The sequence below is a fragment of the Capricornis sumatraensis genome, chromosome 6 (assembly GCF_032405125.1).
Source record: "Capricornis sumatraensis isolate serow.1 chromosome 6, serow.2, whole genome shotgun sequence".
In the NCBI taxonomy this organism is placed as follows: Eukaryota; Metazoa; Chordata; class Mammalia; order Artiodactyla; family Bovidae; genus Capricornis; species Capricornis sumatraensis.
In genome coordinates this window covers 49,667,872-49,684,437 of record NC_091074.1, presented here as the reverse complement: position 1 = coordinate 49,684,437, position 16,566 = coordinate 49,667,872, and the positions used below count along the sequence as shown (strand labels likewise).

Genomic DNA, 16,566 nt, shown 5'->3' with positions numbered 1-16,566 from the left:
GACAAGTTATTTTTAATCAAGTCTCAATGATGTGCAGAATACATCTGGTGTTAAGCTCTCAGCATTTCTGGCTATTTACTAAATTGGATGCAATAATATTTATCCCTGGTGGCTCAGACAGTAAAGAATTCGCCTGCAATGTGGGAGACCTGAGTTTAATCGCTGAGTTGGGGAGATCTCCTGGAGGAGGACATGGCAACCCACTCCAGTATTCTTGCCTGGAGAATCCCCATGGACAGAGGAGCCTGGCGGACTACAGTCCATGGGGTCACAAAGAGTCAGACACGACTGAGTGACTAAGCACAATATTTATCCATCATTATAAACTGAAGTGTTGCTCTCACTATAGGGGGCTTGGGGCAGGTAGGCTCACTGCCACTAGGTCCCTTTCCTCCCTAATTCAGTCCCTGAAAGGTCTTCTAGATGCATCTTTCAGAAACATTTTGGAAAATCCTTTTTAGGGGCTGTTTCATCTCTGGTTCTCAAAGTGTGGTCCCCTCATCAGAAGCATCAGGATTCAGAATTTATTAGAAATGTAAATTCTCAGTCTACATTCCAGTAAGGACTGAATTAGAAAATGGGGCTCGGGCTCAGCACCTGAGTTACAGAAGCCCTGTGCGGGGGTGATCCTAAGGCATCCTTGCCTGAGGGCCACTTCACTATTTTCTGATGCCTAAGTGGCGGGGTTCCTCCAAACAGTCATCAGTACTGAGGCCATCTGAGGATAACTGCATATTTGGGCCAGCAAGGGAAATTCCAACTAGGAAAAGGACACTGGAACAGCTATGAATTTCTCAGAACTGGGTATCAGAGAACTGCTTATCAGGCTGCCCTGCTGTCTGCGGAAGCTTTGAGAAGAGTTGGGCACTTGTACATCTTGTAATGTTTTGATATTAGAAAAGGAATAATACTGGATTTCCCTCATGGTCCAGTGGCCAAGAATCCGCCTGCCAATGCAAGGGGCATGGGTTTGATTCCTGGTCTGGGAAGATCCCGTATGATGTGGGGCAACTGAGCCTGTGTACCAAAACTACTGAGCCTGTGCACCCTAGAGACCACGCTCTGCAAGAAGAGGAGCCTGAGCACTGTGACAAGAAAGGGGCCTCTGCTCCCGCTTGCTGCAACTAGAGAAAGGCTAGGCACAGCAGCAAAGATCCGGCGTAGCCAAAAAGACATACATTAATTTTTTGGAAAAAGTTTAAAAAGGAGTAATACAAATCACAGTCTAGAGAACCCTGTACTTTTCTTTCATAACCACTACTTGAGAGTTTCTAATCATATATTTGTGTGGTTATTCTATCATGAGCTCCATGAGGACAAGGACCACGTCTAAATACAGATGTTACAGTCCCCAAGTATAGCATGGGACCTGACATATATCAGCTACTTAACTAAAAAAAATCGTTTGTTTTTTTTTAATTGTTTTTTATGAATTAGGGTTATGTTAGACCAGAAGTCAGCATTACTGCCCACAGGAAGATCTGGTCCACTCTCTCTCTCTGCATAGCCTGCAAGCTAAGAATGGTTTTTATATTTTTTAATGACTGGGAAAAAATTTAAAAAGGATACAGCTTGACATATGAAAATTAAATAAAATTCCATTTAAGAAAAATCCATTTCAGTGTTCATAAATAAAGCTTTATTGAAATGTAAAAAATACAAAGGAGTAAGAAAGGAAATTTCAAAATTCAATTTAAACACACACATTTGAAAAATGTTCTCTACCTGGTCCCATGATTCCCACTGTGGCCTGGCCTCCCTGCTCAGTTGATCTGTACAGAGATGAAATGAGACCCCCATAATGATGCTGATAATAACCATGATGGCAATAACAATTGCTAGAGAAAGTCAGACATTGATTTTCTCATTCAGTTCTCTTAATATCTTCATGAAGGATTATCATTATCTACAATTTCATAGGTGAAGAAAATAAGGTAGAGAAAGATCAAGTAACTTGTTATGGTTGGCAGAATAATCACAGCTCCCCCCAATCCCCACAAGTGTCTATATCCTATTCCCTGGAAACTTACAAATGTGTTACTTTACATGGCAAAGCGATGTTGTAAATGGGAGTAAATTAAGGATTCTGAGATGGAGAGATTACTGGGGCTATCCTGGTGGGCCCAATATAATCACAAGGCTGTTTATATGCCAGAAGCAGGAGAGTGAGAAAAGGAAAAGTGATGCTTCCGAAGCAGAGTGATGTAGTCACTGGCTAAGTGAGGCCAGCAACCTCCAAAGGCTGCAAAAGGCAAAGAACAGATCCTCCCTTAGAGTCTCCAGAGTGAGCACAGCTCTGTGTCACTCTGATCTTACCCCATTTTCTCTTGGCTCCTGGATGAACCATCTACAGGGGTAAGAGCTCCAGCTTCTGGAAAACACGTTCACCTCTTCACCTCCAAGGAAACCACTAATCACTGCTTACCTGGATGCTGAAGGAGGAAGGGGCAGTGAGGGTCTGTGTCACAGAAGCCATGTCCAATCCTCATGACCTAACTACTCCAAGGTTCTTCCTCATCTGTCATGTGGATATGATATTATCTGCCCCAAGCACGTCAAAGACTCTTCCTGAAGAACTAGGAGTTTATAGATATAGAAATGCAACCTAAATTCTAAAAAGCCAACTATGCAAAATGGGTATTATTATTCTTTTAATGGATTTGTTATGGTCACCTTTTAACTTTATTAGCGCAAAAATAAAAAGTGTTGATGCGCTGGATGGAATTTGGTGACTCAGGCTTTTGGTGTCTATGGGAGATGACAAGGGAGAAGTAAGCTATTAGAGACACTAAAAACAAAAAACAAACAAACAAACAAAAAACACAAAAAACAGAGAAAAATCCTCCTTACCTCAAAGAATGAACTTGTATCAGAAAACTTCAAAGTATACATTCTTTCTAGTATTCAAGATTAAAAATTAGAACGACCTTTTCAATAAATGACTTTCAATTATTTGTGAAAAGATTAGCAACATATTTAGGGTAGAACCCCATGAAAACTCAAGGGTTTTTCAAAAATCTCATTGTTGGCACTAAGAGGTGAAAATGGATCTTTAAGGATTCAAGCCAAATCATACCGCTTATCTGATGGTTCTCTAAACAGCCAAGCTGATGGGAATTGTTCCTTACAGTGACATTTCTTGCCTCTACCATTCATATGCACTTGGCGTTTACTGTCCTATGGCAATAATTTCACTTGTGTGAAGCCCAACTGGAGGACAAATTACTTGAGGGGAGAAATCACATCTCATATGTTCTGTCTGCACAGAGCTTAGAAAAGTACAAAGTACTTCAGATCAGACGTCGACTGAGTTTCTAGGTAATCTCTGCCTATCCCTAAAGCACACATAACAAATCACCCATGGTCTCACACAGGCTTTCAGTATCACCCCCTCTGCTCCGTCACTTTGACCCTCCTCCCTGATTTACTATTATGTTTCTTCTCCATCAGCTTCCTGTCCGAACACTAAAGTCAGGATCCTGAATCCTGATCCTATAGTACCTGCTGTGGCACACCATGCAGATTCTTCCTTCAGGACCTAGGCATCATTCCCCAGAGGCTGGGAATGCTGCAGATGATGGCTCTCAGCTGAGGTTTGGTCTATAAACTTTCCTTGACCCAGGAGAGACACCTCCCCCCAGGTTACTCTCCTTCCTGAGGAAGTAAAAATGTGAAGCATAAACGCCCTTGCCTCAAGGTGGCTCAACTCTGAAACATTTCCCCAACTCAAGAATTCCCTGTGGGTTTGCCTGAGTTCTTTATTCCAACTACAGTGCAGCTTAACTCCTCCTCTGCCCAATTTTATCCTAGTTCCTTCACAGGTCAGATTCCTGAGAGCCTTCTGCAATGAATTTCCTGCATGTAAATCTGTGCATCACCATCTGTTTCCTAGGGAACCTGTTCTAAGCCAGATCTTACACAAAAATAAGGGAAAGATAAACAATGCCCACAGCAAGAGGGACTGGGGAGGGCTGTCTCAACTAACACCAAACCAGTCTGATCTGGCCACGGGTGCCAACACCTGGCAGTGAACACAGCCACCAGCCTGGCCATCCCACGCCAGAGAACTGATGTGTGGCCACCTGCGTCCTCTCCATCAGTACTACCCACTCAAACTTTCTTTGCTGAGGGACATATTCCATACTTTCACCATCTACTACAATAGCCATTAGCTACTTGTGGTTACTAAGCACTTGAAATGTAGCTAGTGAGACTAAGAAATTTAATTTTAAAAATGAGTTTATATTTACATATAAAGAGCTGTATGTGTCTAAAGGCTGCCATATTAGACAAAGAAGCCCTAGATTATGAACCCAGTAGATTGAGAAATGCAATGTCACAACATTTCCAATTCTACCTACTTTTAATTCCACTACTCATGACCTAGAAATACTTGATCTGACTCCTTAAAAATCATCCTAATGAGACATAGGTAGGAACTATGTGCTAGTAAAGTCTAATTAAGTGGTCCACTAATGATTATGAACATTGTGAAATCTAAGGGCCAGAAAGCTTTGCTGTAAGCATACGCTGATTACAATACATAAATCTATTCATGACTGCTTACTCTCATAGTCTTTTAATTTCCAGCCTTTCAAAGAATTTATCATCGAGATGGAGAGGCATCTGTGTACAATTTTAACTTAAGAAACATCCTCTTCCCTGACTATGTACATGTATACATTTGATTAATGCCTTCTCCCCACTCCCATTTGGTCTATATGCAGAGGGCTTCAGCTTTATGTTTCATAAGAAAAGAAAAAGAGAACAAGAAATAGCTGCCCTTTTGAGGTAGGCCGACTCACAGGCTGGAAACTCAGGGGAGACCTTTAGTTCTGCCCTGTTTCGTGGACAAAGATGGTCTCTTATTATTGACCCAGAAATGTCAGATGCGGCCCAGGGCGAGAGCACACGACTGCACCTGGGCAGGTTCACAACTATCCCGCAAAAAATGACTAAATGTGCGTGCCCTCCAGACAAGGAGTCATTTCCGTCATCTCATCATCTGAGGGTCAGCCCTTACAAAATCAGCTTTAGCCACTGAATGCGACTCAAATTGAATTCAATGCAAACTGAAAATATTCTGTTTACTTAAAGCCCAGAAGCCTTTTGTGAGAAGAATCCAGGGGCAGGCAATGGTAGTTAAATTTGTACATTTTTCTTTCTTGTTACAGTTTTATCTTTTCCGAGCAATTTAATGAAGACTCCAGAGGAAAGAATTAAACGTCTGCTGGTTCAATTACTGAATAATGAAAAGGTGGAAAGGAGCACCATGCGCTGTGTGCCGAGCGGCCAGCAGAGCCTATTCTTAGAGAAGAAATCTTTTCTGTGCTGTTCACACTCACGTGTGCCATCCACAAGTTGTACAGACAAGAGTCGGCGGAGGAAGCAGAAACTGAGCCCTGGTATGATCTTCCTCCACGAGGGTGACAGGCCTGGCCCACAGGGGGCATCGCAGGACACCCACAGTAGCAGCCAGGAACATGGCCATCCTTCAAGAAGATTCTAACCAGCCCTGGCCCCGAATGCATTCGTAACTAGCCTGTCCTTAGGACCACACTCCAGGAAGGCCTCAGGGGCAGAGAAGACGTGCCAGCAAGGATTTCAAGGATACTTTACAGTCCCTGCAGCATTCGGAAAACTACCCCTGCCCCCCACCTGCCCTAGCCATACACAGGAAGATTACAGAAACACAAAAATCCTCCCTGCTTGCTAAAACCAAAGATAAAATAAAGCGATGATGCTTCAGAATTCTTTAGAATATGGTTTAAATGCTTGAAAAATCAAGTCTCCCTGGAAATACTCTGCAAGGAAATAGGCAGTGAAGTGTAGACTGTTCTTGACTCAACGCCCAGGATGACAGTGTATCTCTGCTCATGCTGGGGCCTCCCTGAAACCTGTTCAGTAACATCAGAAGACTCAATGGACAAGTCACTGTACAGCTTCTTTTTCACCTTTGAATTCTTCTCGGTTTATTTAAGAGAATGGCTTTGTTCTTGCAAAACACACACTGAAATGTTTAAGGATAAAAGGCTATGATGTACATAACTATCCCATAGGAAAAAATGTGTGTTTCTATCTGCATATATATATATAATATATATGTATACACACACACCTATATTTGTGTATATGTGTTCATGTACATGTGTGTTCGTGACAGTGGAGCAAGAGTAAATGATGAAGCAAATGGGATAAAATATGAACAACAGGTGAATCAAGCTAAAGAGAACTTGGGAGGCTTTTGAATTACTTTCTATTTTTTTACAACTTATTTGTAAGTTTGAAATGAAATAGTTTAAAATAGTTTCAAAGTTTAAAACAATACAAAGTTTTACCATTTTAAATTCTTTCTCTCTTCTTCTCCACATTGGCTTCTTGCTAGAGACCTGTGTAATTAGCCAGCGGACCTACTGGGTAAAAGTGTCCGTGCGGGTAGCCCCGCTCTGCAAGAAGGCAACTGTCCCGCTGACGTGTTTAATCAGGCTGAAAATTCTCTTGGAGAAACCAATCACAGACGGTTCTGGAACAGTTCCTCCTATGGTGTTCTGGTGATGACTGGAGCTGTGTGCTGGGCTGAAGACAGGACTGTGTCTAGGGAGTGCGTGAGGATCTCAAGCTAATCTCTTCCTCTCTTCCCTTAAAATATTACAACCAAAGGCATTACATTTTTAAAAATAACTATCGAGTGTGTCTCAAGCCACCTTAAATATGTGAATAAATAAACTATGAGAAAGAAGAAATCTCTAACGCTTCTCTCTCTTTTTTTTTTTTGGTATCTGATACAAGAGACAACAACAACGTCAATCTATCAGAATAGAAGCTCTTTAAATACAAGAATACTCCTTAATTATTTCTGTTTCTCCTATACGCTCCCAAGAAACAGAACTGTGGGATGCAACTGAATGAAGATGTGGTTAAATGAATGTGCAATCCCCGAGACAAAGTTCTACATGCAGCTCCTTCGGCTTAAGACTGCATTTTGAAATCTATCAAACACTGAAGCAGAGACATTTTTATCTATGGGTTCTCTCTATGTAAGTTTATATTCTTCTCTTTTCTTTTTAGAATTCTGTATTTAAATCTTATTTAGAACTCCAGGAAGAGAAAAGGGGAGGTATTAACTGAGAGAAGATATTTTTTCCCATATGAAACTGAATAGAATTAATATCCAGAATATAGACATCATTCCTACAAATGAATTAGACAATAAAACAATTAAAAAAAAACACTGTACAAAAAACTGGAACAGGCATTTGATGGAAGAGAAGAGATGGTCAAACACCATGCTCAAAGTCATTCAGTTCAGTTCAGTCGCATCTGACTCTTTGCGACCCCATGAATCGCAGCATGCCAGGCCTCCCTGTCCATCACCAACTCCCATTCATTCATTCATACTCACGTCCATTAAGTCCGTGATGCCATCCAGCCATCTCATCCTCTGTCGTCCTCTTCTCCTCCTGCCCCCAATCTCTCCCAGCATCAGAGTCTTTTCCAATGAGTCAACTCTTTGCATGAGGTGGCCAAAGTACTGGAGTTTTAGCTTTAGCATCATTCCCTCCAAAGAAATCCCAGGGTTGATCTCCTTCAGAATGGACTGGTTGGAATCCAAGGGACTCTCAAGAGTGTCCTCCAACACCACAGTTCAAAAGCATCAATTCTTCAGCGCTCAGCTTTCTTCACAGTCCAACTCTCACATCCATACATGACCACAGGAAAAACCATAGCCTTGACTAGACGGACCTTTGATGGCAAAGTAATGTCTCTGCTTTTCAATATGCTAACTAGGTTGGTCATAAGTTTTCTTCCAAGGAGTAAGCGTCTTTTAATTTCATAGCTGCAATCACCATCTGCAGTGATTTTGGAACCCAGAAAATAAAGTCTGACACTGTTTCCACTGTTTCCCCATCTATTTCCCATGAAGTGATGGGACCGGATGCCATGATCTTCGTATTCTGAATGTTGAGCTTTAAGCCAACTTTTTCACTCTCCTCTTTCACTTTCATCAAGAGGCTTTCAGTTCCTCTTCACTTTCTGCCATAAGGGTGGTGTCATCTGCATATCTGAGTTTATTGAGATTTCTCCTGGCAATCTTAATTCCAGCTTGTGCTTCTTCCAGCCCAGCGTTTCTCATGATGCACTCTGCATAGAAGTTAAATAAGCAGGGTAACAATATACAGCCTGGCCATACTCCTTTTCCTATTTGGAACCAGTCTGTTGTTCCATGTCCAGTTCTAACTGTTGCTTCCTGACCTGAATATAGGTTTCTCAAGCGCTATTACCCATCAATTCTATTCTTGGGTATATACTGAGATAGGTGGAGAGTGTGTACAAGAATATTCATGATAATACTTGTATAATGGAAGTCATCCAAATCCTGTCAATAGTACACTGCACTAGCAACTTAATGGATTTTATATAACAGAATGCTATCCAACATTGATGAGGGCTGTATGCATCAACAAAATGACCCTCAGAAGCAACATGCTGGGTTAAAAAGGCAAATTATAGGATACATACATTATGATCCCATTTATGGAAAGTTCATTAAGATTTGTTTTAGGAATAGAAACTCGTGTGGTAAAACTATAAAGAACAGCATGCAAATGACCAACAAAAATTCAACATAGCGGTTACCTCTGTTTAGGGCAGGAAAGAAGAGTGAACAGGACAAGACACACGAACCTTTATTAGAAATGCTATGGCCTATTCCTTAAAAGATGTAGTGGACACATATTCACTGTATTGTTATTCTTGATATTTTACAAATGTACACATTTTACAAATATTAATATGTATGGTAAGTGAGTGCTCACTCAGGCATGTCTGACTCTTTGTGACCCCACAAAATGTAGACCACAAGGCTTCTCTGTCCAGGTGATTTCCCAGGCAAGAATGCTGGAATGGGTTGCCATTTCCTACTCCATGGGTTCTCCCTGACCCAAGGATAGAATTTGCGTTTCCTGCATTGGCAGGCAGATTCTTTACCAATGAGCCATCAGGGAGGCCCCCAATAATAGGTATACATTTAATAAATATTCTTTTGTGTGTACTCAATATTTAATAAAAATGACTCTTAAGAATTGGTTAGCAAGCCAAAGACCAAAAATATTTTATCCAAGGCTTGTTGGAAGAAGGAAGTGAAACAACACACTGGCCATGAGGCCCTGGCACTCCTTCCTTCCAAACACGGCATGCTGTCTACTGGTCTCCAGTTCCTCCTGGGTCATTCAATCCAAACTCAGCCATCACTCAGAGCTACCAACTGTCCCAGGTCAGAGGAAAGTTTCAGGATGTTCCTCAGAAGCAGCAGGCAAGCTTCCCTTTCTATCTGCAATTCTAGCCCTCATTTAAGCATAGGCCTCCTCCAGGTGTGAATGCCAAGCGCATCACTCTGATCATGTTTGGGCACACACACTTCCAACTCTGCAGCTTGACTGAGTTATTATTACATCTAAATATTACTGAAAGGTACTATTACTGACTCTTGACTTTGACTTGTTCTCCAATATTTGTACACATTTCATAATGATAATGGAGCACCGCATTTAAAACAAACCATCTCCCTGTCCTCCAGTCAGAATCTGCAATCTGAAAAAGCTCCTTGAAACATCATCTCTCCATGCTCCAACTACAACCATGTAGCAACCATCCCTTAAACCAAAATTGAAATTTAAAGTGAGCGGTGCAGTTACTGTCAGCACAGCACTGAAGAAAAAAATCAACCCAGCTCTAGGGATGTCTGACTCCTCACCTTATTGAAGTCGCTCAGTTGTGTCCAACGCTGTGACCCCATGGACTATACTATAGCCTACCAGGCTTCTCCATCCATGGGATTTTCCAGGCAAGGGTACTGGAGTGGGTTGCTATTTCCTTCTCCAGGGGATCTTCCTGACTGAGGAATCGAACCTGGGTTTCCTGTATTGCAGGAAGACGCTTTACCCTCTGAGCCACAAGGGAAGCCCTCCTCACCTTAGTAGGCCATTTTTAAAGATAAGAAAGCATTCACCTTCCCTAGGCCCATCTGCCACCCAGTGGCTAGGGAAGAAGAAAGTTTTGTTATATTTTTAGTATTGTGAACTTTTTATATAATTGTTTTCATTATCAATTACTACAATAAAGGTGGGCTTCTTCAGCAGTAACCTCCCAACAGATAAAAAGATCAGACTGGTAAAAAAAATTCTTTTATATATGACTTACCTTGAAAAGTCCATCACTTAGGCCCCTATAAAAATGCAAACACTTACCAAAGCATATTGTGCTACTGAACCGGCCTCAACTGCATAGACTCTACGAGCTCCAGCTTGTACAGCAAAAAATGACAGTATTCCTGATCCACAACCAACATTCAAAACAACCTGGAAGGAAATGAGAAGACAAAAAGGGGTGAAAACACATACCGGAGCTTTGAGACCAGACAATTAAAGTACTGGCTTTGATTTTTACAAGTGGTCTTACATTGGCCAACTTATGAATCTTGCTGAGACTCCCTTTTCTCATATGTTAAACACGGTTAGTACCTCCCACCTTTTAAGGTTTGCTGTAGGGACAGAGGATGAGATGGCTGGATGGCATCACTGACTCGATGGACGTGAATCTGAGTGAACTCCGGGATTTGGTGATGGACAGAGAGGCCTGGTGTGCTGCGATTCATGGGGTCGCAAAGAGTCGGACACGACTGAGCAACTGAACTGAACTGAACTGTAGGGATTAATATGAAGTATATACAAAGCACTTGGCACATAATTGGTTTTTTTCAAATTATTGCTATCATTACTACAGTTTCTTTGTTACATGGTTTGCTTTTAGGATATTTAGGACCAATAAAAGTAGGGCATCTTGAATGAACTTGCTTATCCTAAATACCAATATGAACAAAATGAAAACTGTCTCCAATAATTCTTAGAATTATATATATATACATATATATACACATATATATACATATATACATACACACACAGGGATATGTTTGTGTATATATATATACATATTCAGAAAAAAACTGAAGATAAAGTCTTTCACCCACATAAACTGGGATATAAATTTTCATTCTAGGTGCCCCCAAAAAAGTTGTGGTGGTTTATATGAAGGGTAGAAGGGTATTAAGACAGTGGACAGACAAAATTTACAGAAACTTTTCTTCTAGAATTTAAATCAACAAAACCACCACTCACTGGCACAAAAGGACAAGCCAATATTTGGACCTGCATGCTGAGAGGAAGAGGTGGATGGTATGGACTGGATCTCTGGCCCAACACACTGCTGAAGCTGAGGTCTAAAGCTCAGTCTGATGGTTGAAACCTTAGGATTCTGTATTTCTGCCATATCTTTTATTCTTAGCATCTTTTAGCACTAGCTTTGAGCAAGGCATTTCACATGGCTCAAACCTTCACAATAAATGTATGAATAGATAGCATTATCATGCCTACTTGTAAGATGACTAAACTGAAAATCAGAGACACTGAATGAGCCAAATTTTACCTAGTATAAGCAGGGCAACTAGGAGTTGAATCTGGGCATTTCTGCCTTCCAAGCTCATGTTTCATAAAATCACACACTGATTACTTAAGTTCATTTTTATAAATCTGATATTTTAACCCAGCAATACCAAGAGGCAATGAATGACAAGGAAACAAGGTATTAATTTTTTTTCAGGAAAATTTAGAACAGTTTTTACTTTTACTTTGATAGCAGGAAAAATTTTCCAAAAAGTAGGAAATATTGGAGGTCGCACATTCATGTGTGTGTGCGTGTGTTTTAATTGCAATATCATACTGTGCTGACACAGATTCGGTGCCATTATTCTAAGAGAACATGCTGTTAGTAATGGGCTCACAGTGCTCACTTGTATTAATTCTAGAGCTGTGGCTGTATTCCATACGGTCTCCTAGGGCCTGCGTAATTAGGAGCATTACCAATTTAAAATGTCACCCAGTCTCTGGAATTTGCCGTCAGGCTGCCTATCCTTTTAGAAATACCGCTATTTATTTCTCCCCATCCTATCTAGGAGCATCATCTTCACATGGTCCTGGTTTACTGCAAGAACACTCACGATTTCTGGCTAAAGAACAGAGGCTCTGTAGGTTGGACATTGCAACCCACGGCCCCCTCAAAAAATGCACCACACCCAGAAGAACTTTTTCTGAATCTTCAATTAAAAATAGAACACCTTCGATTTCTATGTTCAGTCCAAAATAGGGATACAAAATTAAGACACGACAGAAACTGCACCTGCTTGCTCTGGTGACAGGTGCCCCAGAAATGTGTGAAGGGAACATTTTATTAGGGTCTCACGAGGCACATCTTAGAGGAGTGTATTTCAGTTCCCTTGATCCTTCAGACTAAAAAACAAAGACATGTTTAACCACTAGGAGAGAGACAGTGGAGAGAGGGGATGAGAGAGAGAAAAGAGGTGAGAGGGAGCCTGACGTGGTTCAACTTTTTGCCAAATTAGGACTTTAAGTAGGAAGATGCTTTGACAGACCCAGACTCTATCTAGAGAAGAGCTGAAAACTATTCCCAAATACCTTATTTCAATAACTAATTTCAAGTCAAAACAACTTTATTCATTTGGGTGATTTCAAAACAGAGCATAGCCCTTGAAAAAGAATCTGATCGTTTTCTAGCATTATCCAGATAATGCCATCTGTTTCCCGCTTGTGTGTATATTTAAAAAGTTAACAAGTGAATTTTCAGTCTGGGGCTTGTAGAAGAGGGAGCAGAGAGGGAAGGACATTCTGCCTTGTCGACGCAGAGCCATGAAATGCTGGAAACAAAGCTGAGGGATGCCGAGAATACATTCTCCGATGAAAAATGAAAGAGTCAAAGCAAATATTCAGCCTCTAATGAAAACAGACTCCCTTGGCCCTTTCCAACTGGGATTTCCCAGACTAGGAGGAGAGATGGCATTAACACAGATAATTCTTTTACACCTTCTTACCTGGCACCTCAGGAAGCCTTGGAGCTGCCCCTAATCACATTTTCTTGTCCTCACAGAAGATAATATTGAGCCTATTTTTCATTCTACCATTGGGAGGCCATCACAGAACTGGGTATGCTTGAGGACCTTATACTTCCTGGTCCGAAGAAAACTCTCTCCCCTCAGACAGAGGCAAAAGGGAGTCATAAAATCCCCTTTCACGTGTAAAGCAGTGTGTAGTTTCCAAAGGACGTTCCCTTGATGCTCTCTACGTGGTCCTCATACCTCCCTGGGATACACAGTGCGTGGTAGGGCCCCACTGTATTGAGAAGGAAACAGGCTTGCAGAGACTGTTTTCAGCCAGACGTAACGCGGCTGGTAAAGGGCAGGGCTGGATGGGAATGCAGTGCTCAGCCCTCGGCGGCATCATGGCCATCCTTCTGCACAGTGACAAACAGGAGGAAAGCGTGGACTAGGAAGAGAGGCCCTGACCACACCGCACTCTGACTAAACATTTGCGATGGCTCCATGTTATTGGACTCTGGTTGGGATCAACCAAGAGAAGGGACGACAGGAGGTAAGAGGGAGCAGCAGGACGTCAGGGGACCTATTCTCCTGACCTTCTCCCTCCTGGGTCTCCACGGACTGGCTGTGTCTCTCCACCAAAGCCACGGCTCTGCTGAGCTTCCATTTCTTACAGCTCTGACTATTGTTTCAGGTTTCCAGCAACCACTGCTTTTTCTCTCCTCCTTTAGGCCTAGGGGTGGGAACAGGTGCCCACTCTTGCTGGTGCTAGGGAATTTCACCGTCTCATGTTGGTTCCCTATATTCTGCCCACAGCATTGTAAATAGTCCTGTCCTTTAACTCTCCTAAAACACCTTGTTGGGTATGCCATGTCTCTATTGCAGGAACTCTGCCTATTACACCAACTCTTCCTTCTGTTCCCCAGCAGGGAATATTTCCTTAACCTTTGCTCCCCTCCCAGGCTAAGTCGAGTACTCCTGCTCTATGCTTTTTTATCATCACCTACTCAAGCAAAGAAATGGAGGAAAAGAACAGAATGGGAAAGACCAGAGATCTCTTCAAGAAAATTAGAGATACCGAGGGAACATTTCATGCAAAGATGGGCTCGAGAAAGGACAGAAATGGTATGGACCTAACAGAAGCAGAAGATATTAAGAAGAGATGGCAAGAATACACAGAAGAACTGTACAAAAAAGATCTTCATGACCTGGATAATCATGATGGTGTGATCACTCATCTAGAGCCAGACATCCTGGAATGTGAAGTCAAGTGGGCCTTAGAAAACATCACTACAAACAAAGCTACTGGAGGTGATGGAATTCCAGTTGACCTGGAATCCTAGAAGATGATGCTGTGAAAGTGCTGCACTCAATATGCCAGCAAATTTGGAAAACTCAGCAGTGGCCACAGGACTGGAAAAACTCAGTTTTCATTCCAATCCCAAAGAAAGGCAATGCTAAAGAATGCTCAAACTACCGCACAATTGCATTCATCTCACACACTAGCAAAGTAATGCTCAAAATTCTCCAAGCCAGGCTTCAGCAATACATGAAACGTGAAACTCCAGATGTTCAAGCTGATTTTAGAAAAGGCAGAGGAACCAGATATCAAATTGCCAACATTCGTTGGATCATGGAAAAAGCAAGAGAGTTCCAGAAAAACATCTATTTCTGTTTTATTGACTATGCCAAAGCCTTTGACTGTGTGGATCACAATAAACTGTGGAAAATTCTGAAAGAGATGGGAATACCAGACCACCTGACCTGCCCCTTGAGAAATCTGTATGCAGGCCAGGAAGCAACAGTTAGAACTGGACATGGAACAACAGACTGGTTCCAAATAGGAAAAGGAGTACGTCAAGGCTGTATATTGTCACCCTGCTTATTTAACTTCTATGCAGGGTACATCATGAGAAACGCTGGACTGGAAGAAACACAAGCTGGAATCAAGATTGCTGGGAGAAATATCAATAACCTCAGATATGCAGATGACACTACCCTTATGGCAGAAAGTGAAGAGGAACTAAAAAGCCTCTTGATGAAAGTAAAAGAGGAGAGTGAAAAGGTTGGCTTAAGGCTCAACATTCAGAAAACGAAGATCATAGCATCCGGTCCCATCACTTCATGGGAAATAGATGGGGAAACAGTGGAAACAGTGTCAGACTTTATTTTTGGGGGCTCCAAAATCACTGCAGATGGTGACTGCAGCCATGAAATTAAAAGACGCTTACTCCTTGGAAGAAAAGTTATGACCAACCTAGATAGCATATTCAAAAGCAGAGACATTACTTTGCCGACTAAGGTCCGTCTAGTCAAGGCTATGGTTTTTCCAGTGGTCATGTATGGATGTGAGAGTTGGACTGTGAAGAAGGCTGAGCACTGAAGAATTGATGCTTTTGAACTGTGGTGTTGGAGAAGACTCTTGAGAGTCCCCTGGACTGCAAGGAGATCCAAGCAGTCCATTCTGAAGGAGATCAGCCCTGGGATTTCTTTGGAAGGAATGACCTAAAGGTGAAACTCCAGTACTTTGGCCACCTCATGAGAAGAGTTGACTCATTGGAAAAGACTCTGATGCTGGGAGGGATTGGGGGCAGGAGGAGAAGAGGACAACAGAGGATGAGACGGCTGGATGGCATCACCGACTCGATGGACGCGAATCTGAATGAACTCCGGGAGTTGGTGATGGACAGGGAGGCCTGGCGGGCTGCGATTCATGGGGTCGCAAAGAGTCGAACACGACTAAGCGGCTGAACTGAACTGAACTCAAGCCCTCCCTCTGCAACATTCACCACAGTTATACTTTTTCATTCAAGGAGGAACTATCTGATTAATTTCTGCTCCCTGTCCTGGATCCTAAGCTTCATTAAAGGAGAGACTCTGTTTCTCAGGACACTCATTAAATCTTTGTTAAACAAACTGAACAAAATAGAAATGGGTCTCACTACCACAGAGAAGGAACATATTCATGATCCAAAAGATAGAGTGCAAATCCGTTACCTCCGTGAGAAAGCACCTTCTACTGGCATAACACATCCACTTCAACCTTGTGATGTTAACAAGCATCCTTCAAAGGATGACTTTCCTTTGATGGTGCCATACCATCATCACATCAATCTAGTTAGCTCTGGTTTACCATGTTCCTCTGGAGACAGAATTCATCCTCAGCTCCCCCTGGATACACAGGCAGTTAACTATAGAAGTGGTTAATTTGGGGTTCATATGGGGCAGCAGCAGAAAATGGTATGAAATCCTTGCCAGGACTGATGGGGAAAAGTCAACAATTGGTCCATGTAACAATGGTCCGACGCTCTGTGAATTTGTTTGTAAATAAAGTTTAAAAAAATATTAAAAGGATAAGGTCATTTCACATGTACAGATGATTTTAATTACATGCTCTTATGGTTTCCCGGGCAAAGAAATCTTGCAAAATGTTTGGACAGGGCTAAAAAAGCTCCAAGAGGGTTCGGAGATATTTATCAAGATTTACTAGGTTAAAATTAACAAAGAACACCAGGTCCTTATGAAAACATGAAACACAACTACCCTGGAATAATAAAGTAAAAATAAACATGCACCATTGTTTTTATACTTTGTACTATGCTTGTTTAGTACCTTTACCT

At 41.8% G+C, this 16,566-nt stretch overlaps 1 pseudogene; it reads right to left on the bottom strand.

Annotated features, from left to right (window-relative positions):
- The window catches only part of LOC138080711 (histone-arginine methyltransferase CARM1-like), a 174,341-nt pseudogene that overhangs the window by 88,443 nt on the left and 69,332 nt on the right, over nucleotides 1–16,566 (bottom strand).